The sequence below is a fragment of the Cetorhinus maximus genome, chromosome 12 (assembly GCF_964194155.1).
Source record: "Cetorhinus maximus chromosome 12, sCetMax3.hap1.1, whole genome shotgun sequence".
NCBI classification, from domain to species: Eukaryota; Metazoa; Chordata; class Chondrichthyes; order Lamniformes; family Cetorhinidae; genus Cetorhinus; species Cetorhinus maximus.
The window spans coordinates 2,660,785-2,684,584 of record NC_135890.1 but is presented as its reverse complement, the minus strand read 5'-3'; the positions used below and the strand labels follow the sequence as shown (position 1 = coordinate 2,684,584).

General features: G+C 45.1%; 1 protein-coding gene across 3 annotated transcripts in view; it reads left to right on the top strand.

The window, feature by feature from the left end:
• The window catches only part of LOC144687166 (semaphorin-3D-like), a 380,732-nt gene that overhangs the window by 64,211 nt on the left and 292,721 nt on the right, over positions 1 to 23,800 (top strand). For 2 of the 3 annotated variants that reach the window (XM_078552909.1, XM_078552911.1), the window contains exon 2: positions 12,141 to 12,214. The exons of the other annotated variant lie outside the window; for it this stretch is intronic. The gene's annotated coding sequence lies outside the window, so the exon portion shown is untranslated. The remainder of the gene's footprint in view (positions 1 to 12,140; positions 12,215 to 23,800) is intronic. 3 annotated transcript variants of the gene reach the window in all.

The window sequence follows — 23,800 nt, the reverse complement described above, 5'->3', positions numbered from 1 at the left end:
GCCTTCCTCTCCTTCCTGGCAGTCCTATCTCCATCACTCACATCTCCACATTCCCTCTCTCCCTCTGCAACTGATGACCATACCGTTCCAATCTCTTCTCAGCTGCTTCCTTTGATGTTCCCACAATCTTCACTGAACCCCTGATATGCTGGTTCCTGATCCTGTCCTTTCTTATCACCCCACACATCCATCTCATTAGCATCTAGATGTTGTTCCTCTCTTTTTGGTATTGTGTAAGTTTCTGCACTATATAGCAAGGCCAGTCCCACATCTGCCTTGCAGATTCTCTCTTTTATTATGTTAATAGTAGGCTGGTTACGTTGTTAAAGGTCGGGGGGGTGGGGGGGGGGAGGTGACGGTGAGGATGGGGGTGGGGGTGGGGGAGTGAGGGTAAGGGTAAGGGTGAGGATGGGGTTGGGGGGGTGAGGGTAAGGGTAAGGGTGAGGATGGGGGTGGGGGGGTGAGGGTAAGGGTGAGGGTAGGGGTGGGGGTGGGGGGTGAGGGTAAGGGTGAGGGTGGAGGTGGGGGTGGGGGTGGGGGGTGCGGGTGGGGTGGTGGCTGGCATGCTTCATCAACCCCCAGAACCACATCAAGTTTCCTTTAAAATGTCTTTAGTTACAATGGCCCTTTAAGGGGCTGTCACTTAAATTTGCTTTGTTGATTTGTTAATTTGCACACCTGGGGTTTTTTATTCACTCAGAAAGAGCATAAAGAGAGTCAGGAGGCTGGGTACCCTGGGAGTATATGGTGTTCACTGGTGTGTTTGAGGCCTTCCCTGATTGGTGGGCACTGCAGGGCCTGGAGTACTTCCTCACCCTACAAAATAACATTTTGGTTTCGTTAGATAAGTTTCCTTCAGAGTATTGTTTCTGTTACTGTGTCCTTTAAGAGGCTACTACTTTAATTTGATTTGTTCATTTGTTCATTTGTTTTAAGTTCTACCCAAAAGACTACAATTGGAGATGGAATGTCTCTTTAAAGGGGCTATTAATCAGTTAATTTGCTTAATTGATACATCCAAAAGAGTATAAAGAGAGTCAGTAGCTGGGTGTTCTTGGCGAGGGAGTATGGGGGTGTTTATTGGTATACTTGAGGCTTTCTATAACCAGGGGGTACTGCTGGAGCTCATTGCTGGTTCCCAAAATGACATTTTGATTCAATTAGATAAGTTTTCTTTGGAGTTTTGATTCTGTTACAGTGCCCCTTTTAAGAAGATATCAATTTAATTCACTTTGTTAATTTAACCATTTGTTTAGTGTTGCTCAAAAAAAGTATAAAGAGAGACAGCCTGGCTGCAGGTGTGATGCTGAGGTGGCTCAAGCGTATGCTGGACTCCTGCCTGAACTGACCCCTGTTTGGACAGAATTTCACATTGGCCCCGGGTCCCGAAACCTTCCTTGGGAACCTCAGCCCCACAGTTTGAATCACCTCATGGAAATTCTGTCTGTGCCATTCCATGAGGCGCGGAGGGGTTATCTTTATGTGCACACCCTTTGTGTCCTCGTCCTCGCCAACCCTCTGGGGATACTGTGGTGTTTGTTCATTTTTTAAATTCATTCATGGGATGTAGGCTTCACTGTCTGGGCCAGCATTTATTGCCCATCCCTAATTGTCCTGTCATCCAGAGGAGTGGGGGACCCTATTGGAAGGCTCTCCCTTTTTCCATAGGGGATTAGCATGGAGGGTGTTGCAAGCAGCAGTCCCATGCAATAGAAGACTAAGGTGGTTCACGGGCTCCCAGGCTGCCTGTATTTTCTCTGGCCTTGAGGAGTCGGTTTTCCATGTCTATGTAGGATGTGTGAGGCTGCAGCTCCTGTTCCACTGTTTGAGGGGGCTGCTCCTCAAGTTGTGTTTGCACTTCAGCCCCATGTTCCTAATCTTTGGCCACCTGGTATGGAGGGGTACTGGTAGGACCTAGGGCCTCTTCGTTGGCCTGCTCCTAGGCCTGGTCAAAGTGGATATTAACAGGTCCAGGCTGTGGTTGATTCAGTGGTTGTTTGACCCAACTATCTGCCTCTCTTTTGTAGCTATGTTCACACCCGGGTGTCCCTGGTGAGGGAACACACAGTGTCCAATGGTACACTTGAGGCTCTCTGTTACTGGTGGGCACCACAGAGGCTGGAGTGCATTATCTCCACCCAAAATATTACTTCAATTTAAATAAGTTTCCTTTTAAGCTTTTGATTTTTGTTAAAGTGCCCCTTTAAGGGGCTGCTAATTAGTTCATTTGTTTATTTGTTTCTTTTACTCAAAGTGTAAAGAGAGTCAGTGCCTGGAGAGGGAGCATGTGGTGTCTATTGGTATGCTTGAGGCCTAATGTGACTGGTGGGCACAACAGGGCCTGGAGTGTGCTACCTGCCCTAGTAACATTATTTTAATTTGATAAGTTTTATTTTAATTACAGTGCCTGTTTAAGAGGTTGTTGGTCAGTTAATTTGTTTGTTTGGTTTCAGTTTATTCAGAAGGGTACAAAGAGTCAGTGGGGGAGGTGGTGGCATAGTGGTGTTGTCACTGGACTCGTATTCCAGAGATCCAGGGTAATGCTCTGGGGACCCAGGTTCAAATCCCACCACAGCAGATGGGGAGTTTAATAATAATCTGGAATTACAAACCATTGCTTTGTGGTTAAAAACCCATCTGGTTCACTAATGTCCTTACCTGGTCTGGCCTACATGTGACTTCCTACAACAATGGTTGACTCTTGCAATTAGGGATGGGCAATAAATGCTGGCCTAGCCAGTGAAGCCCACATCCCATAAATGAATAAAGGAAAAAAAAAGGTTGGAACACTGGATTGGTAGTTCAGAGGCAGAAATCTGTAATGCTCTGGCCTGTTTCATACCTCAAATGGACCCATTTAACATATTAGATCCCATCTGTCCCCACAAACATTAATATTTTATTTTAACATAAATTGATCAAGGAAAAGCCAGTTTTAACAAAGTTAGTTTGTAACAGTAGCATTATATTTCTAGAACATGTGCTCTTAAATGAAGAGTGAGGATTACAGCATCAAAATGAGAAATAAATGCACGCATTGAGTGCCTGTTTGCTTTGATGTAGACAGTGAGACTGGTACACCAGAATGAGCAGAAACCTTTCCAAATAGGAGTGATTGAAGTTGATGTTCTGACGCAACAGTACAATGAGGCACGATTCTGCTTTTGATCTGCTTTCCAATGTTTCCACCTTTTCTCTCCTGGTTACTTTGTGATTGCCTGTTATCACTGAAAGACCAAAGTCCCCTGATGAAAGCTTTGCAAACTGGTGCACTCTGAGCATAGCTTCCTGAAAATTGGGTTGGAAAGATTAATGAGTTGTAATGCAGTGATTTGGGTTTTAGAAAGATATGCCAAAAGGAACGGTTCCCTATACCATTAGGAAATTCTTACTGATTCTTGTTTGATTTTAAGGAAAAGGTTGGTTCTTTCAGGGTATCAGTGAAAGGAGCTGGCAACGTAAGGCTGCTCGCAGAGTTAGTAATAACATTTTTTGGAGGTAAGTAATATGATTTCCATTTGCCAACTGCAATTAGCTTCTAGATAGCACCTTTCAAATTGTTGCAGATGCTTAACTGATAAAGTTTTGTTGCGCACCTTTCTCACATCTTTTATTGTCCCAGTCATTATAAATGTTGTACCTTATTACCATGAATATGCTGCCTCTTCTCTACTGAAGCACATTTAATTGACTGGGTCACTCTCAATAACAAGCAGCTTTTACAACAACATTTTAAAATTCCATCTTCTGTTAATGCAAGTGTTTCACTGATTGATTACGTTGTCCCATTTGGTGACTAGGGCACTAATATCTACTTGTGACTTTTCTCTTTTAAGCAAGAGATAAAAATCCGGAACTATTGTCCCAGTGATGGGTTCTTTCTTAGTTTGATCACTAAATGGCAGAAGAATTTATATTATTTTGTAAACAGAAATTTCAATTTTTTCATAGAAAAAGTTTTAAAAATATATTTAAATCCATAGATTATGTTCCAGGCTAAGTGGCCCTTAAGTAATTTCATGCTAGGAATAGGATTCTTCACGATGAACCACTTAGGTAATAGACTTGAACCTTAACTAAAGCAGGTCAAGACTTAATGAGCCAAAGGCTGTGACCCAGTTAGTGAAAGTCAGAACTGAGAAGGACTGTCCGATTGAAGAAGATTTGGCTAATGATGGCCTGCACTGTGCCCTGAAGTGATTGAAACTATGACAATCGGTGTGTCTTTTTGAGAAATATCCTAAAATCACCGGCCGTGATGTCACTTTTAGGGCTTCTTTAATCCGTATGCAAAAGGTGTTTCAGTTAGTGCGTGCCCTAATGATCACAATTTCTCCATCGTTCCAAGAATAGAGGGTGGAAAGTTCAAGTGTGTGGTGCCAGGCCAAGTCCGAAACCACCATAATTCTGAAGTTTAACACCAGTGTAAAAGGAATTTTCCAAATTACTAATGGATCTCACCTTGTATTACTCATATTAAGGTGGGTGATAGGTTTAATTATAAATGCATTATACCTTGTATTGAATTTGTATTAATCTACAGCAAAGGTGGAGAATGTTGAAACTGGAATATGCCTTGAGAATTACAAAGCCTAAAGGCTACAAATCCTGGGATCAATTGGAGATTTTTAAAATTCATTCATGGGATGTGGGCTTTGCATTTATTGCCCATCTCTAATTGCCCTTGAGAAGGTGGTGCTGAGCTGCCGCCCTGTACCACTGCAGTCCATGTGGTGTAGGTACACCCACAGTGCTGTTAGGAAGGGAGTTCCAGGATTTTGACCCAGCGACAGTGAAGGAACAGCGATATATTTCGAAGTCAGGACGGTGAGTGATTTGGAGGGGAACTTCCAGGTGGTGGTGTTCCCATCTATTTGCTGCCCTCGTCCTTTTAGATGGTAGTGGTCGTGAGTTTGGAAGGTGCTGTCTAAGGAGACTTGATGAATTCCTGCTGTGCATCTTGTAGATGGTACACACACTGCTGCTACTGTGAGTCGGTGGTGGAGGGAGTGAATGTTTGTGGATGGGGTGCCAATCAAGCGGGCTGCTTTGTCCTGGATTAGTTGTTGGTTAGTCAAATATGCAGACTGACAGATGCTTGTAATTGTCTGGCTCCAAGGCAAAAGTAGCCTGTGTGAAAGGTCTGTAATTTTAAAAATTATTTTAGCGTTTTGAGGTGTCATGATGTGTACAGATACAAATAGCAACTGATTGCTTATGGTCAGTTAGATGACACACTATTTTGAGGACAGGGCTGTTGAACAGGAGCATAGTATAATCTCATAGCAACAGTAAATTGAAAGCGGGAATGAAGAATTTTTGCAGCTTGTCTGTTTAGAACCAGGTAAAGGTGAGAGCTAAGGTGTAGGATTAACCAACACCAAACAAATGAACTTGTCATTTATCTCATTACTGTTCATGAGGCTTTGCTGTGTATAAAATTAACTTTGTAAATCTACATAACTGTGATTCTGTGATTCTGTGATAACGGTGATTACGTTTCAGCAGTAATGTATTTGTTATGAAGCGGTTTGTAACATTCTTAGGATGTGAAAGGCTCTATATCGATGCAAGTTTCAAAAGAACCCAAAGCATGAAGCTGAGATGGAGAGGAATGCGCTGGAAATGTGAAATAAAAACACAAAGTGCTTGAAATACACAGGTTCATCAGCACCTAGATAGAACATGTGAACATTTAAAGCTTTTGCTTTTTATTTTCAATTAAATAACAGCTTATAATTTCTTAAAGCTTGATATAAGTGTTTACCAAATTTCAATGGTTACATGAAGATTTAAGAGCTTTTGCAATGGAGGTTGAGACTGCAAAATATCTGATGCATTACTGGTAATTAAAATACTGAAAAGTTCACGTCTATCAGCCTAGATTACCTGCCAGTTTCAGGAAAAGTTAAGAGCTACCTGTGAACCCAGACCAAATCTGAGACAAAAACAAAAAGCTAAAAGCTACTGCGGATGCTGGAAATCCAAAACAAAAACAGAATTACCTGGAAAAACTCAGCAGGTCTGGCAGCATCCCAATGTGTGTCTCTCTCAGCTATTCATCATTCTAGTAAGCTGAGTCATCAGGAAGCATGCTGGAGTACATCTATTGACAAAATGACTAAAAGACAAGTTAAATAGTCTTAAGAAGGAATGTTGCTATAATAGGAACTGGGCGATGTAATGGATTGATAAATTGTTAGCAGTCCTCAGTGCTGGAAACTTCTTTATGTATCTTCTGTAGCTGATATCAAACTGATTTGATTAAAGATTGGGAGTTAAGCCTTTGAAATGACAGTGTTGTACATGAGTATTTCAACCAATCACCTGAAATTGATCTCTGTTCTACTTTAGTTAAAAACATTATGTAAATTCAGACCTGAGCTTTAAAATATTTATATCTAGTGTTAGATGCACAAAGCTTAACTGTGAACAAATCAAGCACATTTCATTGTGCTGTGGACATGGTAAATACCTGAAAGTAATCTTAGAAAGGTATAATTGGAAGCAAACTTGGAATATAGATATTTACCTGTTTTAACTAAAGTCTGGATAACAATACATCTTTACCAAAACAGAATCCTGGTTGGATGAAAAGGGATTGTTTAAATAAAGCACATGCTTCAGATGGTTTAATTTGTTTACAATTTTAAAATGTATTTGATGATTTTTCCCATGGATTGATTCCCACCACCCCCACAACCACCCAAAGATCTACATTGTGACATGCCGTTAAACAGACATGTCCACAATCCATCAATCCCAGGGAAAATCAAAATCTGTGTAAAACAAAATGCCATCACCAAATATGGACAGCCATTCGAGCTTGGGCTGTAGAATGGAGAACGTTCATTATCGATGAGCATGTATGAGCTGAGCAGTTTAATTGAATGGTGCTTAATGAATGGTTAAATATATTCCTGCTGATTCTGCCAACTCTATTCCTTATATGTCCTAAAAGTTGTTTATCTCTTTCCTCAGTGATGTTATAGAATACATATAATTTAAAAACCACAGAAGCAATTGGCTCATCAAAATATCATGATTTCTAAAGAAGGAATTTTTTTGTTTGAATTCTTGATTGTTTGTTGTCATTATATTGAGGAGGTCATGAAAAAAGGACAAACAAATGGTTTAGCATTTTTGGACTTTCATTTTCGTCATCTTTTCCCAAGGACATCAGTCACTTTTTCAATAAATAAAAGCAGCTGTTGGATGAATGGTATACTGGAATATTGCTTCAGCCTTATGCCTTTTCAAACAGTTTACTATATTGATGTATGAAGTATGAGATTATCACCAGTTCATTTGTGGGAAACATAACTTTACAGATGTAGCATTGGCTTTTATTGGTTTCTGAAACATATGTGCACAAAGGTTCTGGTCAAAAATTAAGTGAGGTTATATCAATCAATACCTGCTAAACTTCTAATTTCCAATGTCTCTAGTTCAGTGTGATAATTAATACATTAATATGAGTTCCCTCACCCACACTTTTAATGAAGAACTGTTTAATGTCAAAAATGTAAAGCTTTGTTAAAACTAGGGCCATACAAACTGATTAATGCACTTATTACTAATAATGCACTGTGATAATTTTTTTCTTTGTTTGCCCACACTCCAGTCCAGTGAAGGGAGTGCTGCACTGTCAGAGGTGCCATCTTTCAGATGAGATGTTAAACTGAGACCCTGTCTGCCCTCAGGTGGGCATAAAAGACCCCATGGCTCGATTTTGAGGAAGAGTAGGGGAATTATCCGTAGTGTCCTGGAAATACAGATTAGCTGGTCATTATCACACTGTGTGTGGGAGCTTGCTAGTTTGGTAATTGGCTGCTATACTTCCTAAATTACAAACTGACTCTAGTTTAAAACTACTTTATTGGCTGCAAAAAGCTTTGAGGCATCCTAAGGTCATAAAATGTGTGATATAAATACAAGTCACTTTTTAAAAAAAAAAAAAATACTCATTATTTTTCCCTTTCAAATTTCTTCCCCTAGCAAGGACCAACCCTGGCTGAGATGGTGACCAGGTTAAGCAACACAACTTAATAATATACACAATAATCTGGTAAAATCACCTACATTTTTAACATACAAAACCCTTTTATTACTACAAGATGGCAATTGCCTAAATGTTCTGTAAGTGAACTAGAAGCAATCGGAGAAGATGTTGATGATTTGAATTTAAGTCGGGGTCCTTGAGATGAAAGGACAGAATTCCCTTCTAAACCACTGCACCAACTATATTTTGTATTTACAAAGAATTGAATTTAGCAAGAAATAAAATGAAGCTTTGACTGCTTTGTGCTACGGATTTGTCAGAGACCCAATATGCTCTGGTGCAGAACATTACTGTGGTGTGATGCTCTATGTCGCTAATGTGTGAAGCTGTGCTAGAGACTGAATAACACCCATGATCCATTGTAAAACTCTTTGGAACATCAGTTACTCTTGAATGTATAACTAACCATACAGAAAGCAATGTACTTGACTTGGCTGGATTTTATAGTAATCTGCTAACTACTCAAAGATGATAAAAGCAAAATACCACGTATGCTAGAAATTGGAAATAAGAAACAAAATGCTGGGAAAACTCAGCAGGTGGAGAGAGAAACAGAATTAACGTTTCAAGTCCATATGACTCTTCAGAGCTGAAGAGAAATAGAAATGTGATGGATTTTATACTGTTTAAGAGAGGGTGGGGCAAAACAGAAGGTTGGGGATAGGTGGGAGCTAAGGAGAAATTTGACAAAGATGCCATAAACACAGAACAAAGGGAATGCAAAATGGAGTGTTAATGGTAGTGTTAAAGACTAAAGAAGGTGCTGATAGTGGCATAAAGGTAAGATAGCAGACTGTATTAATAGCAGAACAAGGGTCAGTGCTCTGTGAAAGCAAAACATAGGAACAAGTGACAGATGGCCCTGTGGGGGGTGGCGGCAGTGGGGTTGAATAAAAGAATTAAAAAAATAAAACAAAAATGAATAATAAAAATAACTACAAATAATAAAATAATGGGATTAAAAAAATGGTAAAGATGGAGAGATAGGTTCATGGTCTGAAGTTGTTGATTTCAATGTTAAGCCAGGAAGGCTGTAAAGTGCCTAATCGGAAGATGAGGTGCTGTTCTTCCAGTTTGTGTTGAGCTTCACTGGAACAATGCAGCAGGCCAAGGACGGACATGTGGGCATGAGAACAGGGTGGAGTGTTGAAATGGCAAGCGACAGGGAGGTCTGGTCATGCTTGTGGACTGAATGAAGGTGTTCGCAAAGCGGTCACCCAACGTGCGTTTAGTCTCCCCAATGTAGAGGAGTCTGCATTGGGAGCAGCGAATGCAGTGGTCAATGATGGTGACAGTGTGCTTCCAAATGGGAATTGATTTTTAAACAAAAGCAAATAGCAACATAAGTACAGAGTTCACAGCTCATCTCAATACGTAATGGAGTTGGAGCAGTGACAGAAAAATCTCATGTTTCTTTCTGACTGGCCTAGAGCAATGGTTCTGTCCAATCCTGCCCTTGGGGCAGAAGTTAAGTCAGAAGGGAATGTAAATGACATTAAGGGCAATGGTTCTAAAGGACAGCTGTGAACAAAAATGACAGGCAGACGCTTGGCTCACTTTCAAATCTTGTTTTGGCATGAATCACAGTTAAGTCAGCAAGTTTGTATGGATGTGAGAGTTGTGATGTTCCATGACTGACAACTGAAATAGAATGTAAGTGCAGCATAACCTTGTCATGCGGAGAAGAGGAAGTACATAACCAGACTTTGCATATAACAGGATTACCATGAACTGAGCCACCAGCTTAAAGTAATGTATTAGTTAAGGGAAGGGTCAGGATAAGTAGCGATTTCTTCCATTTATATATCATCTATCAAGGAGGAGAATGTCCCTCTGCTTTATAAAGTGGAGAATAAAACACTTAGTAGGAGGTGAAAGAGGCAAAGGGGAAGGAAACTGAACAGACTGTTTAAAAAGGTACAAGACATTAAACGGTGAGAAGTAATGAGGCGGTGATTTATTGAGAAGGTTCCGTGCACATTGTGACTGGAAACTCAGTACAAAGTGAAGCAGGAGGTACTGGATGTGCACAGATATGCACAATAGAGGGTGTGTGATGGGCAGCCCAGTTGGAGGTGGTCACTCAGTTAGTGTGGTAGGGGAGTGTAGGAACTTCAAAATAGGAAGAAGGACCTTGAAGTTAGAGGCATAGCATGTTGGAGAGGACACAGGGTGATGCAATGTAAAAGGAACATGGGTCATAGAGCTTTAGATTAGGCGAAGCTTGTGATAGTTGTGATGGGGAAAAAAGAAAGTTGGTATGGAGGTATTCAAGAGGTGAGTTCTAGAGAGGACTAGGGCCACAAGAGGAGAACAGGTGGTAAAACAAGGGGTGTATATGAAATGAGACAAGAGAAACGGGCAGGATTTTGAGCTCAGTATATGGGTGTGGTCGGTGGGCTCAGGAGTAGCTGGGAAATGGGCTGCCACCCGCGATCGGCCCCCGACCGTGGTATCACGCTGGCCAATTAACAGCCAGCCAGTGTGGAAAGCGCACTGAAAAGCTCAGCGCTGCTGGGGTCAGGGAGGGAGGAGGGGGAGGGAGGAGGGCGGGCGCTGAAGTCAGCATAGGTGTGGGAGAGCACTTTCAGAAAGTTCCCTGAAGACAGAGAGCTGCCTCAGGGAGTTGAAGAATCCAAAAGCCATAAATAAAGATTGTAAAATGCCAAAAAAATGTCCATGCATCAGAATGAGTCACCTAAACATATGGGGCAGAATCTTTGGCTTGGCAAGCAGGGCCCACACCCCGAGGCATAAAATGACGTGGGGTAACATCGGGCAGTCTGTGAGCAATTCATCCGAGTGTAATACCAATAACCACAACCCTAATTCCCTGTTCACCAACATTCCCACACCTTTCCTTCCCTCAGTTATTGCCCATTACAGTGTCTGCTTGGCCACAATGATGAAAACCACCATAAAACAAACACTCTAAACCTAAATGATGTCATATAATATTGCAATCAAAAGTCAACTAAGCAACTTTGTTCACTTCCTTAGTGTTTGTCTTCCACCTACTGCTACTCTATGGTGCTACTCCAGTGACTGAGCATGGCTGGTGGAAGGCTGCTGCCTTTCTGACTGTAAATTGCTGGGAGGATGAACTTCAGCAGCTCTGGGCACAGAAGGACTGGTATCAGATTGTACCATGGCAGCCTGGGGTGGCTGACAGGCAACAACAGGGGCACTGATGGAGTGGCAGAGCTGGGAGATGAATCTGTCACCCTGAAAAAGGGCAGCAAGTTTGTGCTCCTTGAGGCCATTGTCACTCCTTGGGGATGGGACCTCAGCATTTTCCATAATCTATTGGAGCACAGATTGCTGGACTGCTGTGACCCCCTGCTGAACCCCTCTAAACACTAAATAACAACCATAACAGCAGCATTTTGAGCTTCCACTGTAGCAGCAGTCAGATGCTGGGTCATTGAACCCGATTCTATCCTGCTCCCGCCACTTCCTATGGCTCTGCCCAGCCCAGTGCTAAAATTGTGCACATGGGGCACTTTTTACTGAGGCAGACCTGGTGAGTTGGGAAATTTCCCAAATCATAACTTGAGCTACGGTAGCCAAAATCCGACCATAATTATTTATATCCTTGTAACATTCAATTCATTGCTCATGGCTATAATGGCTAGTTGTGCCTTTTATGTCTTTTGTAGCTGTACTAAAAGTTATAAAATTAATCTACAAATAGGTGACATGACTAAGTTTTTCAATAAACCTGGCCTGACTTTGAGACTGGGGGAGCCACATTTTGTTTGCTTGTATAAAACGTGAATTAAACCATGGCTTTGAGTCTGGCACCTAATGTTTAAAAATTCCACAATAAGTAAAGTTTAATATCTCCTCTTATGTCTGAATGGTAAATAAGATTTCATTTCAATCCCACAGCACTGTCACTTTGTTTAGACTGACACAAACCCAGGGGCTTTGTGGCTACTGCTTGTGACAGAAGTTTATCACATTTCAGTCTCCACCTACACAAACTATCAAGCTTTGCTGTTTCTAACATTATAAATCAATTCCTTTGTTTAGGAATAGGAGGCCTTCAAATCTATTTTGTCTTTGCTTTCAACAGAATGGTGGCCTCAGTTTCAGCAAATGATTGTTAAACTCTTAAACTGCAACCAATCAGTGGCAGGGCATCAGAAGGTGAGTTTGTGATTTTTCATCATAAATATCACAGCAGAACAATGAGAAATTAATTGTATGAGAACTTTTTTGTTTCCATTACTTTATCACTCCCTCACAATTCTCCCCCACATGCTCCTTTTCTCTCTTAAACACTTTCACATGCTCTCAATGATTTTGTCTCTCTCTGTCACTTATATAATCTTTGTCTCCAAAAAATGTTACATGCTTCCCCAGTGTAAATTTGTCACATGGTAGTGTTGTTTCCAGTTTGATCCCTGGCCGATCTGAGCTGCACTGACCATGCTGACTGACCAGTATAATTGACTTCAGGGTGTACAGGCCACAGAGGGGACAAAAATCAGCCAGGTTTCTAATTTCCCATTGCTGCCTCATGATTTGTGCTCGCCAAATGCAAGGCTATTGGATAAGAACAGGAGCGTGAGTGCCTCTTTGCTTCTCTTGGTAGGTGGATAAACCTGCATCACTCATTCGTTTCACTCAAGAAGTCCCGTCTGGTGGGAAACTGGAGGATTCCCAGGGCAGATTGTAATCCCCCCCCCCGAGGCACTTCTGAAGGCAGGGAGGCATTTAATTGGGTGGGCGGATGACTGGTGGGGACCCTGCTTAAGTCTGAGGCAGGAAGGCTCATGGACAGCCTTATGAGTCTGTCTTCAAGCCCCTCACCCCCGGTATTCATCCAGCAGCAGGACGGTCAGTCACCATGCAGGGATCCCCAGAGGCAAACTCTGTTAGGGTTTCTTGTGGGCTACCTGAGCAGGTGGGGTCCCTCATTTATCTTAAAGGCACTCAGTGCCTGATTAGGGGACATGGCATCAGGAAGAATGAAATTCACTGCTGTTTGCCCACTGAACTGATTGGTCTCTTGTGAAACTAAGTAGGAAATGGAATCTTGCCTGGCTGGTGTTGTAGGTGGGGCTTTTCTGGGGTTGATGTTGAGACCTGTAGCTGGGCAGGGTAAAGACCCAGTTGGGTGTGTGATGCTTATTGTATGCCCGATGCAGCATTATTCCAACTTGCAGTGTTAACACCATCGGTTTAATAAGAATTACTTTCACTCTTCCTTAAGAGAAACAAAAAAAATAGGTGAGAAAAAGAAAAGGAGTCCTTTTTGAGGCCCCCAAGCCTCATTTTCATACTCCTTCACCTGTATAACACATTGCTGGCTGCACTGTGCAGGCTCCAGGAACCTCAAGTTTGATGTAAACTTACATCACGCCCAGTGTGAGGCATGAATTAGAGATTCTGTTACCAATTAGCATTGCAAAACACTTGCATTATAAAATTCATGCTTCTGTTACAAAACCTGTTTCTTTTTCAGATATTCACAACTGTGATTAAAAAAAACTTGTTTTTAACGTTATGGGGTTCACACTTCTGTTATGAAACCTGTCATGAATGCTACGAAATTTATATTCGCAGAATGGTTAAGCATTAATTACCAAGGTCTAACAGATTTTGCCAGCTGTTAAGCTATTCGCAGTTTTTCTTGGGATGGAGCTATGGCTGCAGGGGGAGTGATCATGTTCCTCAATGGTCCAAATTTCACAGGACAATTTCAGCTCTGAAATCCATATCCATTTGCTTCTCATCTGCGTTTTTGTGCCAGTAAATCCACTTCAAGAGAAGGGACTTTGGTACTAAAGAACAGAACACTTTCTCCAGTTCCAGAGTTAACATTATACACATTCACAGAAGGTGCAACATCCCAATTACAGAAGATTCCACCTCTAGATAACTCCTTTTTGAAGGATTAAACTGACATATCCACAATTTCATTAAGTTTAAAAGAAGACTGAAACATCCAACATTGATATTTTAAACAACTGGATGTATTTTGTGGAAACTTTATCAAGCATGGTTTTTAAATGAGTGAAATATTACCTCATTACCATAATAATAAATATAGGGTGGGTTAGTGCAGCTACTTAGTGCAAATCTGGGACGATTCCACCCTAAGTGCGGTTAGGGGCGTGAAGAAAGTTGTTTTACCCACTGGCCGCAATGGTGGGTTTTCGAGCCATATTGACCCCTTCCCGTCTCATTAATAACGCATTCTCAGGAACACGCTGGATCGCTGGTTGGCAGGCGTGGACTTGCCCACCATGCTGTGACTTTAGCGCTTCTTGTTCTGGGCACCATATTTAAAGCGCACCAGAGCTCAGCCTACTTCGTGTCTACAGACCAGGACTGCTCCAGGTGACAGATGGCCTCGAAAGCAAAGAAGATGGTGGCCCCCAAATTTAGTGACGCCTCTCTGGGTGCAGAGGAAGGTCACCGTGATATCCTCTAACCCCACTCTAGCCACAGGAGGTCCACCAGATTCACCAATCCTGTCTGGGAGGCGGTGGCAGTGGTGGTCAGCACCACTGGAGCACAGAGGAGGTCAGCCATCCAGTGCAGGAAGAGGATGAAAGATCTGTAAGTCAACCACCGCATCACTCTCACACTCCCAAGTCCATCACTCACCCGCATGGATCTCCCACCTCAAGGGACAACACCACTAACCCTCACACACACCCTCACATCTCCATCAGGCTCATACCCTCTGGAGCTCACGTCCTCATCCCGTCCATGGCTCCGCTCACCACACAAACACTCCACTCAGTGCCATGTGTCCTGCTCACACTCTCTCCATCTGTTTTCAAGCAGGAGAAGCTGGTTCACAATAGCAAGGAGAGATCCCAGACCAGGGGGTGGAGTGGCCCACATTAGGCCCCTCACTCACTTTGAGAAGTGGGCCATCGTGCTGACTGGTGAGGGTGTGGACCGTGCCTGTGATGACGATGAGGTTGGTGGCGATCACCCTCGTGAGGATCCTGCACCACATCATCCCTTTCTTAACGCAACAATGAGTGCTCTCTCTCCTGCTTTTGACTCTGCTGCCATACACTAATTATCTCTACCTTGGCTCACAGGGAGCTCTGCCAAGCGACTGACACCCTCAGCCAGCCAGTCCCTCAGCTCCATCCACATCCTCACCTCCAGCCAAGAGGACTCCTACTCCATTGAAGAGCTGGAAATAAGCAGCCTGGAAGACCCATCACAGCGCTTACCCACACCCTGCACCAGCACAGAGACACACACCTCGGGGGGGGACCTAGATCTAGAGCAGGCTCGGGTTCACAGTCTGGTGGTCACCACATGGACACGTGTCCACAGCAGGAGGAGGCAGGTTCAGCCGAGCTCCCCGGCACTCGGAGGACTGCTGGGCTAGAGGCATCTGTGAGGTCCGAGTCAGATGATGAGCCTCTGAATTTGGCTTTTCAACTCATCGTGGAGAGTCAGTAGAAGGCAGGGGAACATCACACAGAGCTGTTGGAAGCCCTCAACAGAGTGGTTCTTGAGTTAAAGGAATGCATCTGCCTGTTCTCTGATGAAGTGGTGCCCACGTGTGTGCGCATGGAGGTCTCCATGGGAAGGATGGCGGACGCCATGGAGAACCTGGTTCAGTAGAACGTGGAGATGTGTGCAGACCTGCACCCCATCGCGGGAGCCATGTCTGAGTTCCTGCAGGGAAACAGGGCACTTTGCCATCCCTCCAGGTGCTTCTTCAGCTCAAGGAGTTAGGCTGGGGCCCTTGGGCACCCGAGCGGAGGAGGAGAGGCAGCTGGACACCCCTGGGTCATCCACAGAGGTAACCTCAGAGACTGTCCTCTCCCTCCGAGTCCCCTTTGTCTGTGACCCCCTCAACCTCATCCTCTGTCACTGCAGAGGGAGCAGCAAGGCAGGGCTTTCAAGGCCTCAGCTCTCCAGAGGACCCACATCGAAGTCATCAGAGGCAACAGGGCCAATAGTTGCACAGGCTGACTCCACCCCTGCTGCAGATGTTGGGACGGCACCTAGAAATGTTCGGCCTAGAATTGTTAAGAAATTTTGATCAGAAGTGGTTGCACAGGTGAACACATTTTGTCACTTTTACAATCTGAAAATATATTCACTTTCACTGAATAATGTGTAAAGTTGTCTTTAATTCATTGACAGGCTTCGCGAGTCCTCCCCCCACCCCCTCCCCCACTAGCAGTTCAGCTGCACAGAGCCGGACCACGAGTGATCCTGGAGGGAGAAGTGTGTGTGTGGCAGGGCCTTTCGGAGCCTCGTACAAGCCTCTCCCACACACACGGATCCTTCCTCCATCACACTCGCCTCTGTCCCAAGCATTTTCAATGCTGCCTGCTGGGGTTCATTATCGATTGTCCATCTGAGCCGACCTGTATCTCCGCCCACCCACTGACCACACTCCCATGCAGCACCTGTACCTGTCCAATGTGAGGTTCCACTTACTTGATTTTGGCAGCCATGGTAGGAGTGAAGTATTTGTTACCTGCCCTGTCCTTTCCCCTCCCCCAGTCACCCATGTCCCTTCCCCCAACATTGTCGACCTCCCTGACATCACCTACCAATCTGAGCCCTTCTCTTTCCAGGATGTCCAGGTGAACATGCATGTTCCCTAGCTTCCTGAGAATCCCTCCCCCATCCATGTTGTCCTCCCCAATTCTGGTACATATAATTGACAAAATCTTTCCCGGTGCTCATTTAAAAAAAGAGCTTTAGATTCCTGGAGGAAGAGCAGTTTGGATTTTAGTGATGGTCAATTGATGAATTAAATTTTCACTGGGCCTGAATATTATTTTTGCCTGCAAGATTAAATTTAACAGCAACATTTCCCACCATGTTGGCTTCAACTGGATACATAATCAAACTTTCCGATCCTAAAAGGATGGAATTCAATTAATCCATCTAAAGCCGATGATAAATGGTGCGGATAATCTAAGTATCCATCAAAATGTTTTGAGATTATTTAAGTGCAATGTTGTGGATATAGACTTCAAAATACCAAGAACAATCAAGAGGTTTGGATTAATTTATCAGAATTGACATAATCAATGAGCTGCAAAGAACACTGATGGCATTTGCAGTGATTCATATTCAGCCTCTCCGAGAATGTGCAGACAGTTTGCTTTCACACTAAATAATCTGGACCTTTGAATATTTTGAGATTCTGCTCAGTGTGTATGTGTGGGGTCAGACAAGTGTCATCAGCACAGAATCGAGCGAGTGCAGTCGGCTTTGGAGCTGCTGACAGCCATCTGCTTTGTACAGAAGGACCTCAGCAGGAGCAGACACGTGTCACCTGCAGCTGCAACAAACATGTTTTTCTAACAGCTTTGATGGGCTGTCTAACTGCAACCAGTTGTTGCTCTCCTCGGGGAGCCAAAACCCCAACCTAGGAAACATTTTTCACTGTTTGATTTCAAAATAAAACCTTACGTTTCTATCACACCTTTCACGATTTGAGGACATCCCGAGCAGTATAGTGGCCAGTGAAGTACTTTGTGAAGCATAGTCACTGTTGTAATGGCAGCTAATTCATGCACAACAGGGTCCATCAAACAGCAATGTGATAATGACCAGATAGCCTACTTTTCTTTAGTAATGTCAATTGAGGGATCATTCTTGGCCAAGACAGGAGAGCTCCCCTACTATTTTCAAAGGGTTTTTGCTAGGTTAAATAGGAAAGGAGATGAGAACATTTGGCTCATCCAGCCTATTCTTCCTTGACCCCCTACAATTCACATTTCTCAGCCCCATCACCGTATCCAAGTCTCCCTTAGCTGTTGTGGTGTTGCTCTCGTTCAAATTACTTAGGGGAAAGTGAAGAATTATTTTCAGCAAATTGTGAAACAAAGCAAGAGCGTTGGTGTTGGATTTCTACGTGTGTGATATATGCTCTAGTCACTTAAAATTTTAATTTATTTTATTATAATTAAGAGTGTATAAAAAAAGGACTTTTCATACTTTGCATTTGTTTCTTTACTTCTTGGACAATTGTGCAGAAATGGGTTCAATTGTTCAAGATCCAAGAACAAGGAAACAGGGGAAAAAACACATTTAGAGGCTATAATGGTTGTTTGTGTAGCATATGGACAGATATTGAGAGAGCAAACACATTTTGTTCTAGTTGTCAGAATGAGGGATGAGCCATTACATCAGCTCCAAATCCCATCACACATTTGAAGATTTGCATGACTACCAAAAACATCCCCTGAATGCTTCATCAGCTCTGGTATTCAGTTAGGTTCTTTACCTAATAGCAAAGGACTTACCATCAATACATTCGTGCAGTATATTTTCTACAAGAAATTTAACGTATCAATGAGTTTGGAAACACAAGTCACAAATATGGTTCAAATCGGAACAGTTACTTATGGGTTTGCAGCATTCACAATGGTGGAAACAAATTGTGATCGGTAATTAATCAGTGCAGCGAGGATGGATCAGTGGAACAGGACAGAGCACTTTCAAATGCAGCACTTAGTACGTGGCACCCACCGAATACTCAACATACGCCCCTCCTATGCTATGTTGTTCTAAGTTTGTGTCACAGTGCTACTAGTTGTATGCCCAATGGATTTTCAGCACTAAATAAAAGCAAAATGTTCTCTCTATATTTTACATGATACCTGTTTGATTGTCTCATAACTTACCTTTTAGTTTGTGCCACGTTTTCTATACTCCAGTGCTAATGATGACTGAGGTTGGGACATGCTAAAAGAATTGGAAAGTTGTCTAAGAGCATAATAATTACCTACTCTCAGCATAGTTTTGTATGAAGAAAGCCCTTCAACATATTTGATCATAGCTATTCAGAAATCTAACCATATTGTTTTCTCCAATTACTCATCTGGATAACATACTCCAGCTGTTCATCATTTGCTGTAGCAGGAAATATTTGCTGGTATTTCCTTTTTAAAAATTTACCCTTCACAACTATAAACCTGGTTTGCCTTATCCTGCTGCTGAGATGGATTATTTTGCGTTTATTTTACCTCATTAAGGTATAATTTTATGAACTCCTTTTCTTTGAAAGTAAGGAGCTGTAGCTTCTTCCTAGATAGAGCACAGAGTTGAGCAGAGATGAAAGAGATTAGATACTTGACTGTGTTGAACACCACAGAACAGTCATAGGCACAGTCACCTTACTCTGCATCTCCTGAACTACTCTTTACTCCCAGAACATTTGTGAAGCTCCAAACTGCACACCTTATGCTAGTTAAGTGATTATTTCGCTAAATGAGAATTCTTTCAGAAGCTTTTCCAATTTGTCCTCCAGGATTTCTTTTTAGTGCAGATGAGCATACCCAAACTTCTGGAACGCAGATGTTTAATATTCCTTCAGAAAGATTTCAAAAAAAGGGCAAATCACTTCGCCACTACATAATGAGAAAGTAATTTCACCTCCAAGGTTAAACATTACGGGTAGAATTTTCCCACTGGCGTGCGGGGGCGGGCCCTGCATGCCGACGCATAAAATGACACGCGGTGACATCGGGTGAGAGCAATTTCGATCGGCACATGCGCAATGATCTCCGATGTGCGCCTGCCATTAATCAACAGGCCACTTAAGGCCCTTGAGGCACAAATTGACGACGATTTTTCGGGGTCCATGTGATCTTCACGGGTACAATGGGCAGGTGGGTAGGAGTGCACATTCAGCCTCCAGGGGAGCCACCTTTGGGAGGACAGGCGCAGGCACAAGGGGTGCAGGGCCAAGAGGTTGTCCAAGGCGGAAGGGGCCACAGAAGATGCCACTGTCCTGCTGCCAGGGTTTACAGGCGGTAAAGCAGCTACCTCAATATGACTGAGGTGCAGTGCCGAAGGAGGCTCCGACTCTCAAGGGAGACAGTCAACTATATCTGTCAGATGATTGGGACTGAGATATCTCCTAACTGTGAGGGTGGACATCCCATGCCAGCAGCTCTGAAGGTCACAACTTCCCACAACTTCTATGCCTCTGGCTCCTTCCAGAGCTCGGTGGGTGATCTTTGCGGTGTCTCCCAATCAGCTGTCCACACTTGTGTTAAGCAGGTTACAGACGCTCTGTTCAGATGGGCATTGACCTTCATCCACTTCCGCTGCGACCAGGCAAGCCAGACACAGCGAGCCAGAGGCTTCGCGGCCATTGCTGGCTTCCCCCGCGTCCAGGGTGCTATAGACTGTACACATGTGGCCATCAAGGCGCCAGCGGGTGAGCCCGGTGCCTTCGTCAACGGGAAGGGCTTCCACTCCATGAACGTGCAGATACTGTGTGATCACAGGATGCTGATTCTACAAGTCTGTGCAAGATACCCAGGCAGCTCCCACGATGCTTACATCCTCAGACACTCCCAGGTGCCGGGGCTTTTCAGTGCTCCAGCCCGGCTGGATGGATGGCTGCTGGGTGACAAGGGCTATCCCCTCAGAAGGTGGCTCATGACGCCTCTCCGCCATCCAAGAACAGAAGCTGAGCAGCGGTACAATAGGAGCCACGGCACCACAAGGGCTGTGGTGGAGAGAACCATCAGTCTTCCCAAGATGCGCTTCCAATGCCTGGACTATTCAGGGGGTGCACTCCAATACCCCCCAGATCGTGTGTCGGTGATAGTGGTTGCATGCTGCGCTCTCCACAATCTTGCGCTGGAAAGGGGGGACACTGTGGACGATGAAGATGTCGACGCAGTGGCTGCGGCTGCACATGATGAGTCCAGCAGTGAGTCCGAGGATGAGCACGCACAGGGAAATGCTGAGAGGGTAGCCGCTGGCCCGGGCATACTCCAGGAAGGCAGGGGCACCCGGGATGCTCCAAACCAATGAACCTTCAGCTAGCACACCACAGATGGACCTCCAACAAAAGCCTGTGCTGCAGGCTCCATACTCGATACCCGAGTGCTAAATCTGCCTGGATAGGAACATTAACTAAGGGCCTTGTCTATAAAGCTCAATGTGACGCAATTCACTCATAACATCATGGGTAACCATCCACCTGCAGAGGAAAAGAGGCACCCTCAGCTATGGTCACATGTCTAAATTTAATGATATAACAAAATGAATTTAAGGAAACAAAATGACCAATGTGTTAAACACCAGACCAAATAATCGTGACCTCAATGCGGGGGCAACACGAGCACCAATGAGAAACCCGTCGTGTGCCTAAGGTGCCTTAAATTTTCACTTTTGGGTGCTACGTCTTGGTGCTGACCCCTCGCTGGGAGTGATATCTGATCCAGGCTGCTCACTCTGCTGTCCTGTTGGCCTCGATGACTTTGGCGGTCGTCCTCTGGCCCGTGGAGCCTGTGCTGGCCCCGACTGGGAGGGAGCTGCCAGTTCCACAGCTGGCATCTCCCCAGTCGTCGCAGCCTCACCGGATGGTACGGTCACTGGCAGAGGGGCGGAGGAGCTGCTGCCCTCATCCGGAGCGCCCTGAGAGGTGCCCACAGAGACGACAGGCAGCTGCTGCGCCAACGTGAGGTCGCTTCGGACCTTCCTGCTCACCGTGGATGGATGGGCACCGAGCTGGGAAACTTGGTGCCCAGACCATCTCCCACACTGGCAGTGACCAACTGAGGTCAATGCTGATGTGAGGGGTTGCTGGTCCAATCACATCCCCAGGAAGCCCTGATTGGTCTCCTGGAGGAGCCTCTCCACGAGAGTCACCACTCTCTCCATGGAGGAAGCATGGCGATCGGACATGAGGCTCATTGCATCAGTGTTGGTCCATGTGGGCTCCTCCACCAGGGGAACCAAGCCAAGCGTAGCCTCATTTATCTCTGACAGATCCTCCCGCACACCCTACTGGACCTTCAGCATCTGCTGCCTCATGGACGACTCCAGAGGCCCATCATTGTGCCTGGTCCCCTGCAGTCCTCCCACTGCTGGTGCCATGGGCACTCTCTGTCTCTGCCAGTTCCTCCAGCAACTGTGAAGTGCCCTCACCGCTGTGCCCCAGGACACTTGCCAATGATCTAATTCCTACCGAGGTGCTAGTATCTGTGCTGGCGCCTGCCTGGCAGAGTTGGTGTGACACTGGCAGGTCAGAGACTTCAGGGCCCTCAGGTGTGAGAGGGGGACCCTGTGCCTCCTCCTCCCGGCCCTGCTCCGCTGATGCTGAAAGGAAGAACAAGGGCATTAGTTAACGTGGAGACAATGTCAATGTGCATCCCTGTCCTCAGATCATTATGGGCTCATCCTTCCATAAGCAATGGTCAAGTTATGTTGCAAACTTCAATCACTGAACATTCAGCACTGCCATGGCTGTTGGGACACTAATGGTGACCTCAGTACTGGGCAAACATACCTGCTCGTGGCTTCCCAGCCTCACCGACACCGGTGGACCTAGGCATAAGGCACCTCTCCAGATCTAGGGCATCCTGCTCAAACCTGCTAATGATGGCCAACTATGCCGGCCCTCTGCCAGTCCTCACCCGCTCGACGGCATTATGAGCATTCTTCTCCAGAAAAGGAGAGAAGAGCATTGATTGGTGCAACTTGTACGTGGTTTCTCTTTGCTGCTGTCCCACCCCAACCAGAGTGGGACATTGCAGGTCTCCAGTGTCTCCTCACCCCGCAGCTGCCGAACACTCACACAAAGATGCCAGGCCTGTCCCTACCCCCCCCAACCCTTGGCCAAACTACACTCAGAGCTGGTGGGGAGGAGGGCGGCCAGGGGGGAAGAGCCTACCTGCTGGGTTAAGTGACCAATGCAAACATGGTGCTCACCCTTCCTGAGTGTAACCGGTCATTGAAACGCTTGCGACACTGGATCCAGGTGCGTCGCACCACGTCGCGGGAGCTCACCACCTCCACCACCTCCTCCCAGGCACGTTTGGTCATGTGGGGGGGGCCTCCTCCTCCCATCCTGGGGCACGAGGACCCGCCACTCGAGGAGGCCTGAGAAACAAGGGGCACAGTGGCCCCCCTGCCCTACCCTCCTGCCCGGCCTGCTCACCAGCAGCGCTCTGGGGAGCCCTTCTCCTGGCCATGTTTGACAGCTTTGCACTTTTAAACAGGCCGCCGGGTTGCCATTGGACCCGGTGATCATAGCAGTCTCACTGCCGCCCGCCCATTCCCGCTGTCCTCGGGAGCCGCGTTTCACGCTGGGCGGGCCACAATTGGCCCACCCGTGTAATATGGCGACGTGGACCTGATCGCGGGCGGCGATTGGGTCTGCACCTGCACCCGCCCACACCCGCTCCCGCACTGCCCGCCCGACAGGCAGAGAATTCTGCCCTACAAGAAGCAGTTCTGAGCTTTAGAATGCAAAACATGGTTTTGGTCAATTCCATTCACTTTTGAGATACCCCAATGAGCAGGGAGGTGTCAGTGATGCTTCAATGGCCTATGCTTTTGGGAGTTAAATCATGAATTGGACGTGGTATTATGGCTCCATTTTCCCTTTTAATTGAAGCCTGGGTATTTGACGTGAGCAAAGCCTCCCAGTATGGTTAAGGAAACATGGAGCATTGCATTTTCCCTTTCAACTCGGAACCAGGTGGTATCAAGTTACAAGGCCAATTATCTCTTGTGGCATGTGTTAGTGCATGCCATAAGGCAGCTGGAGGCAAGTGAGTATTTGGATGAGCCTGTTTACACAAGTCTGGTTAAAACCCACTTATATCAGAGTTGAATTTAATCTGACATGGGGATTTAGCTTCTTTTTACTCTGTATTAACATCAAAGCTAATTCTCACCACATTAATAGCGTAGACAGAGTCTAAATTAATGGCTGGAAATTCAAAGATTGGTTTTAAATAGGGATAAGAACCAGGT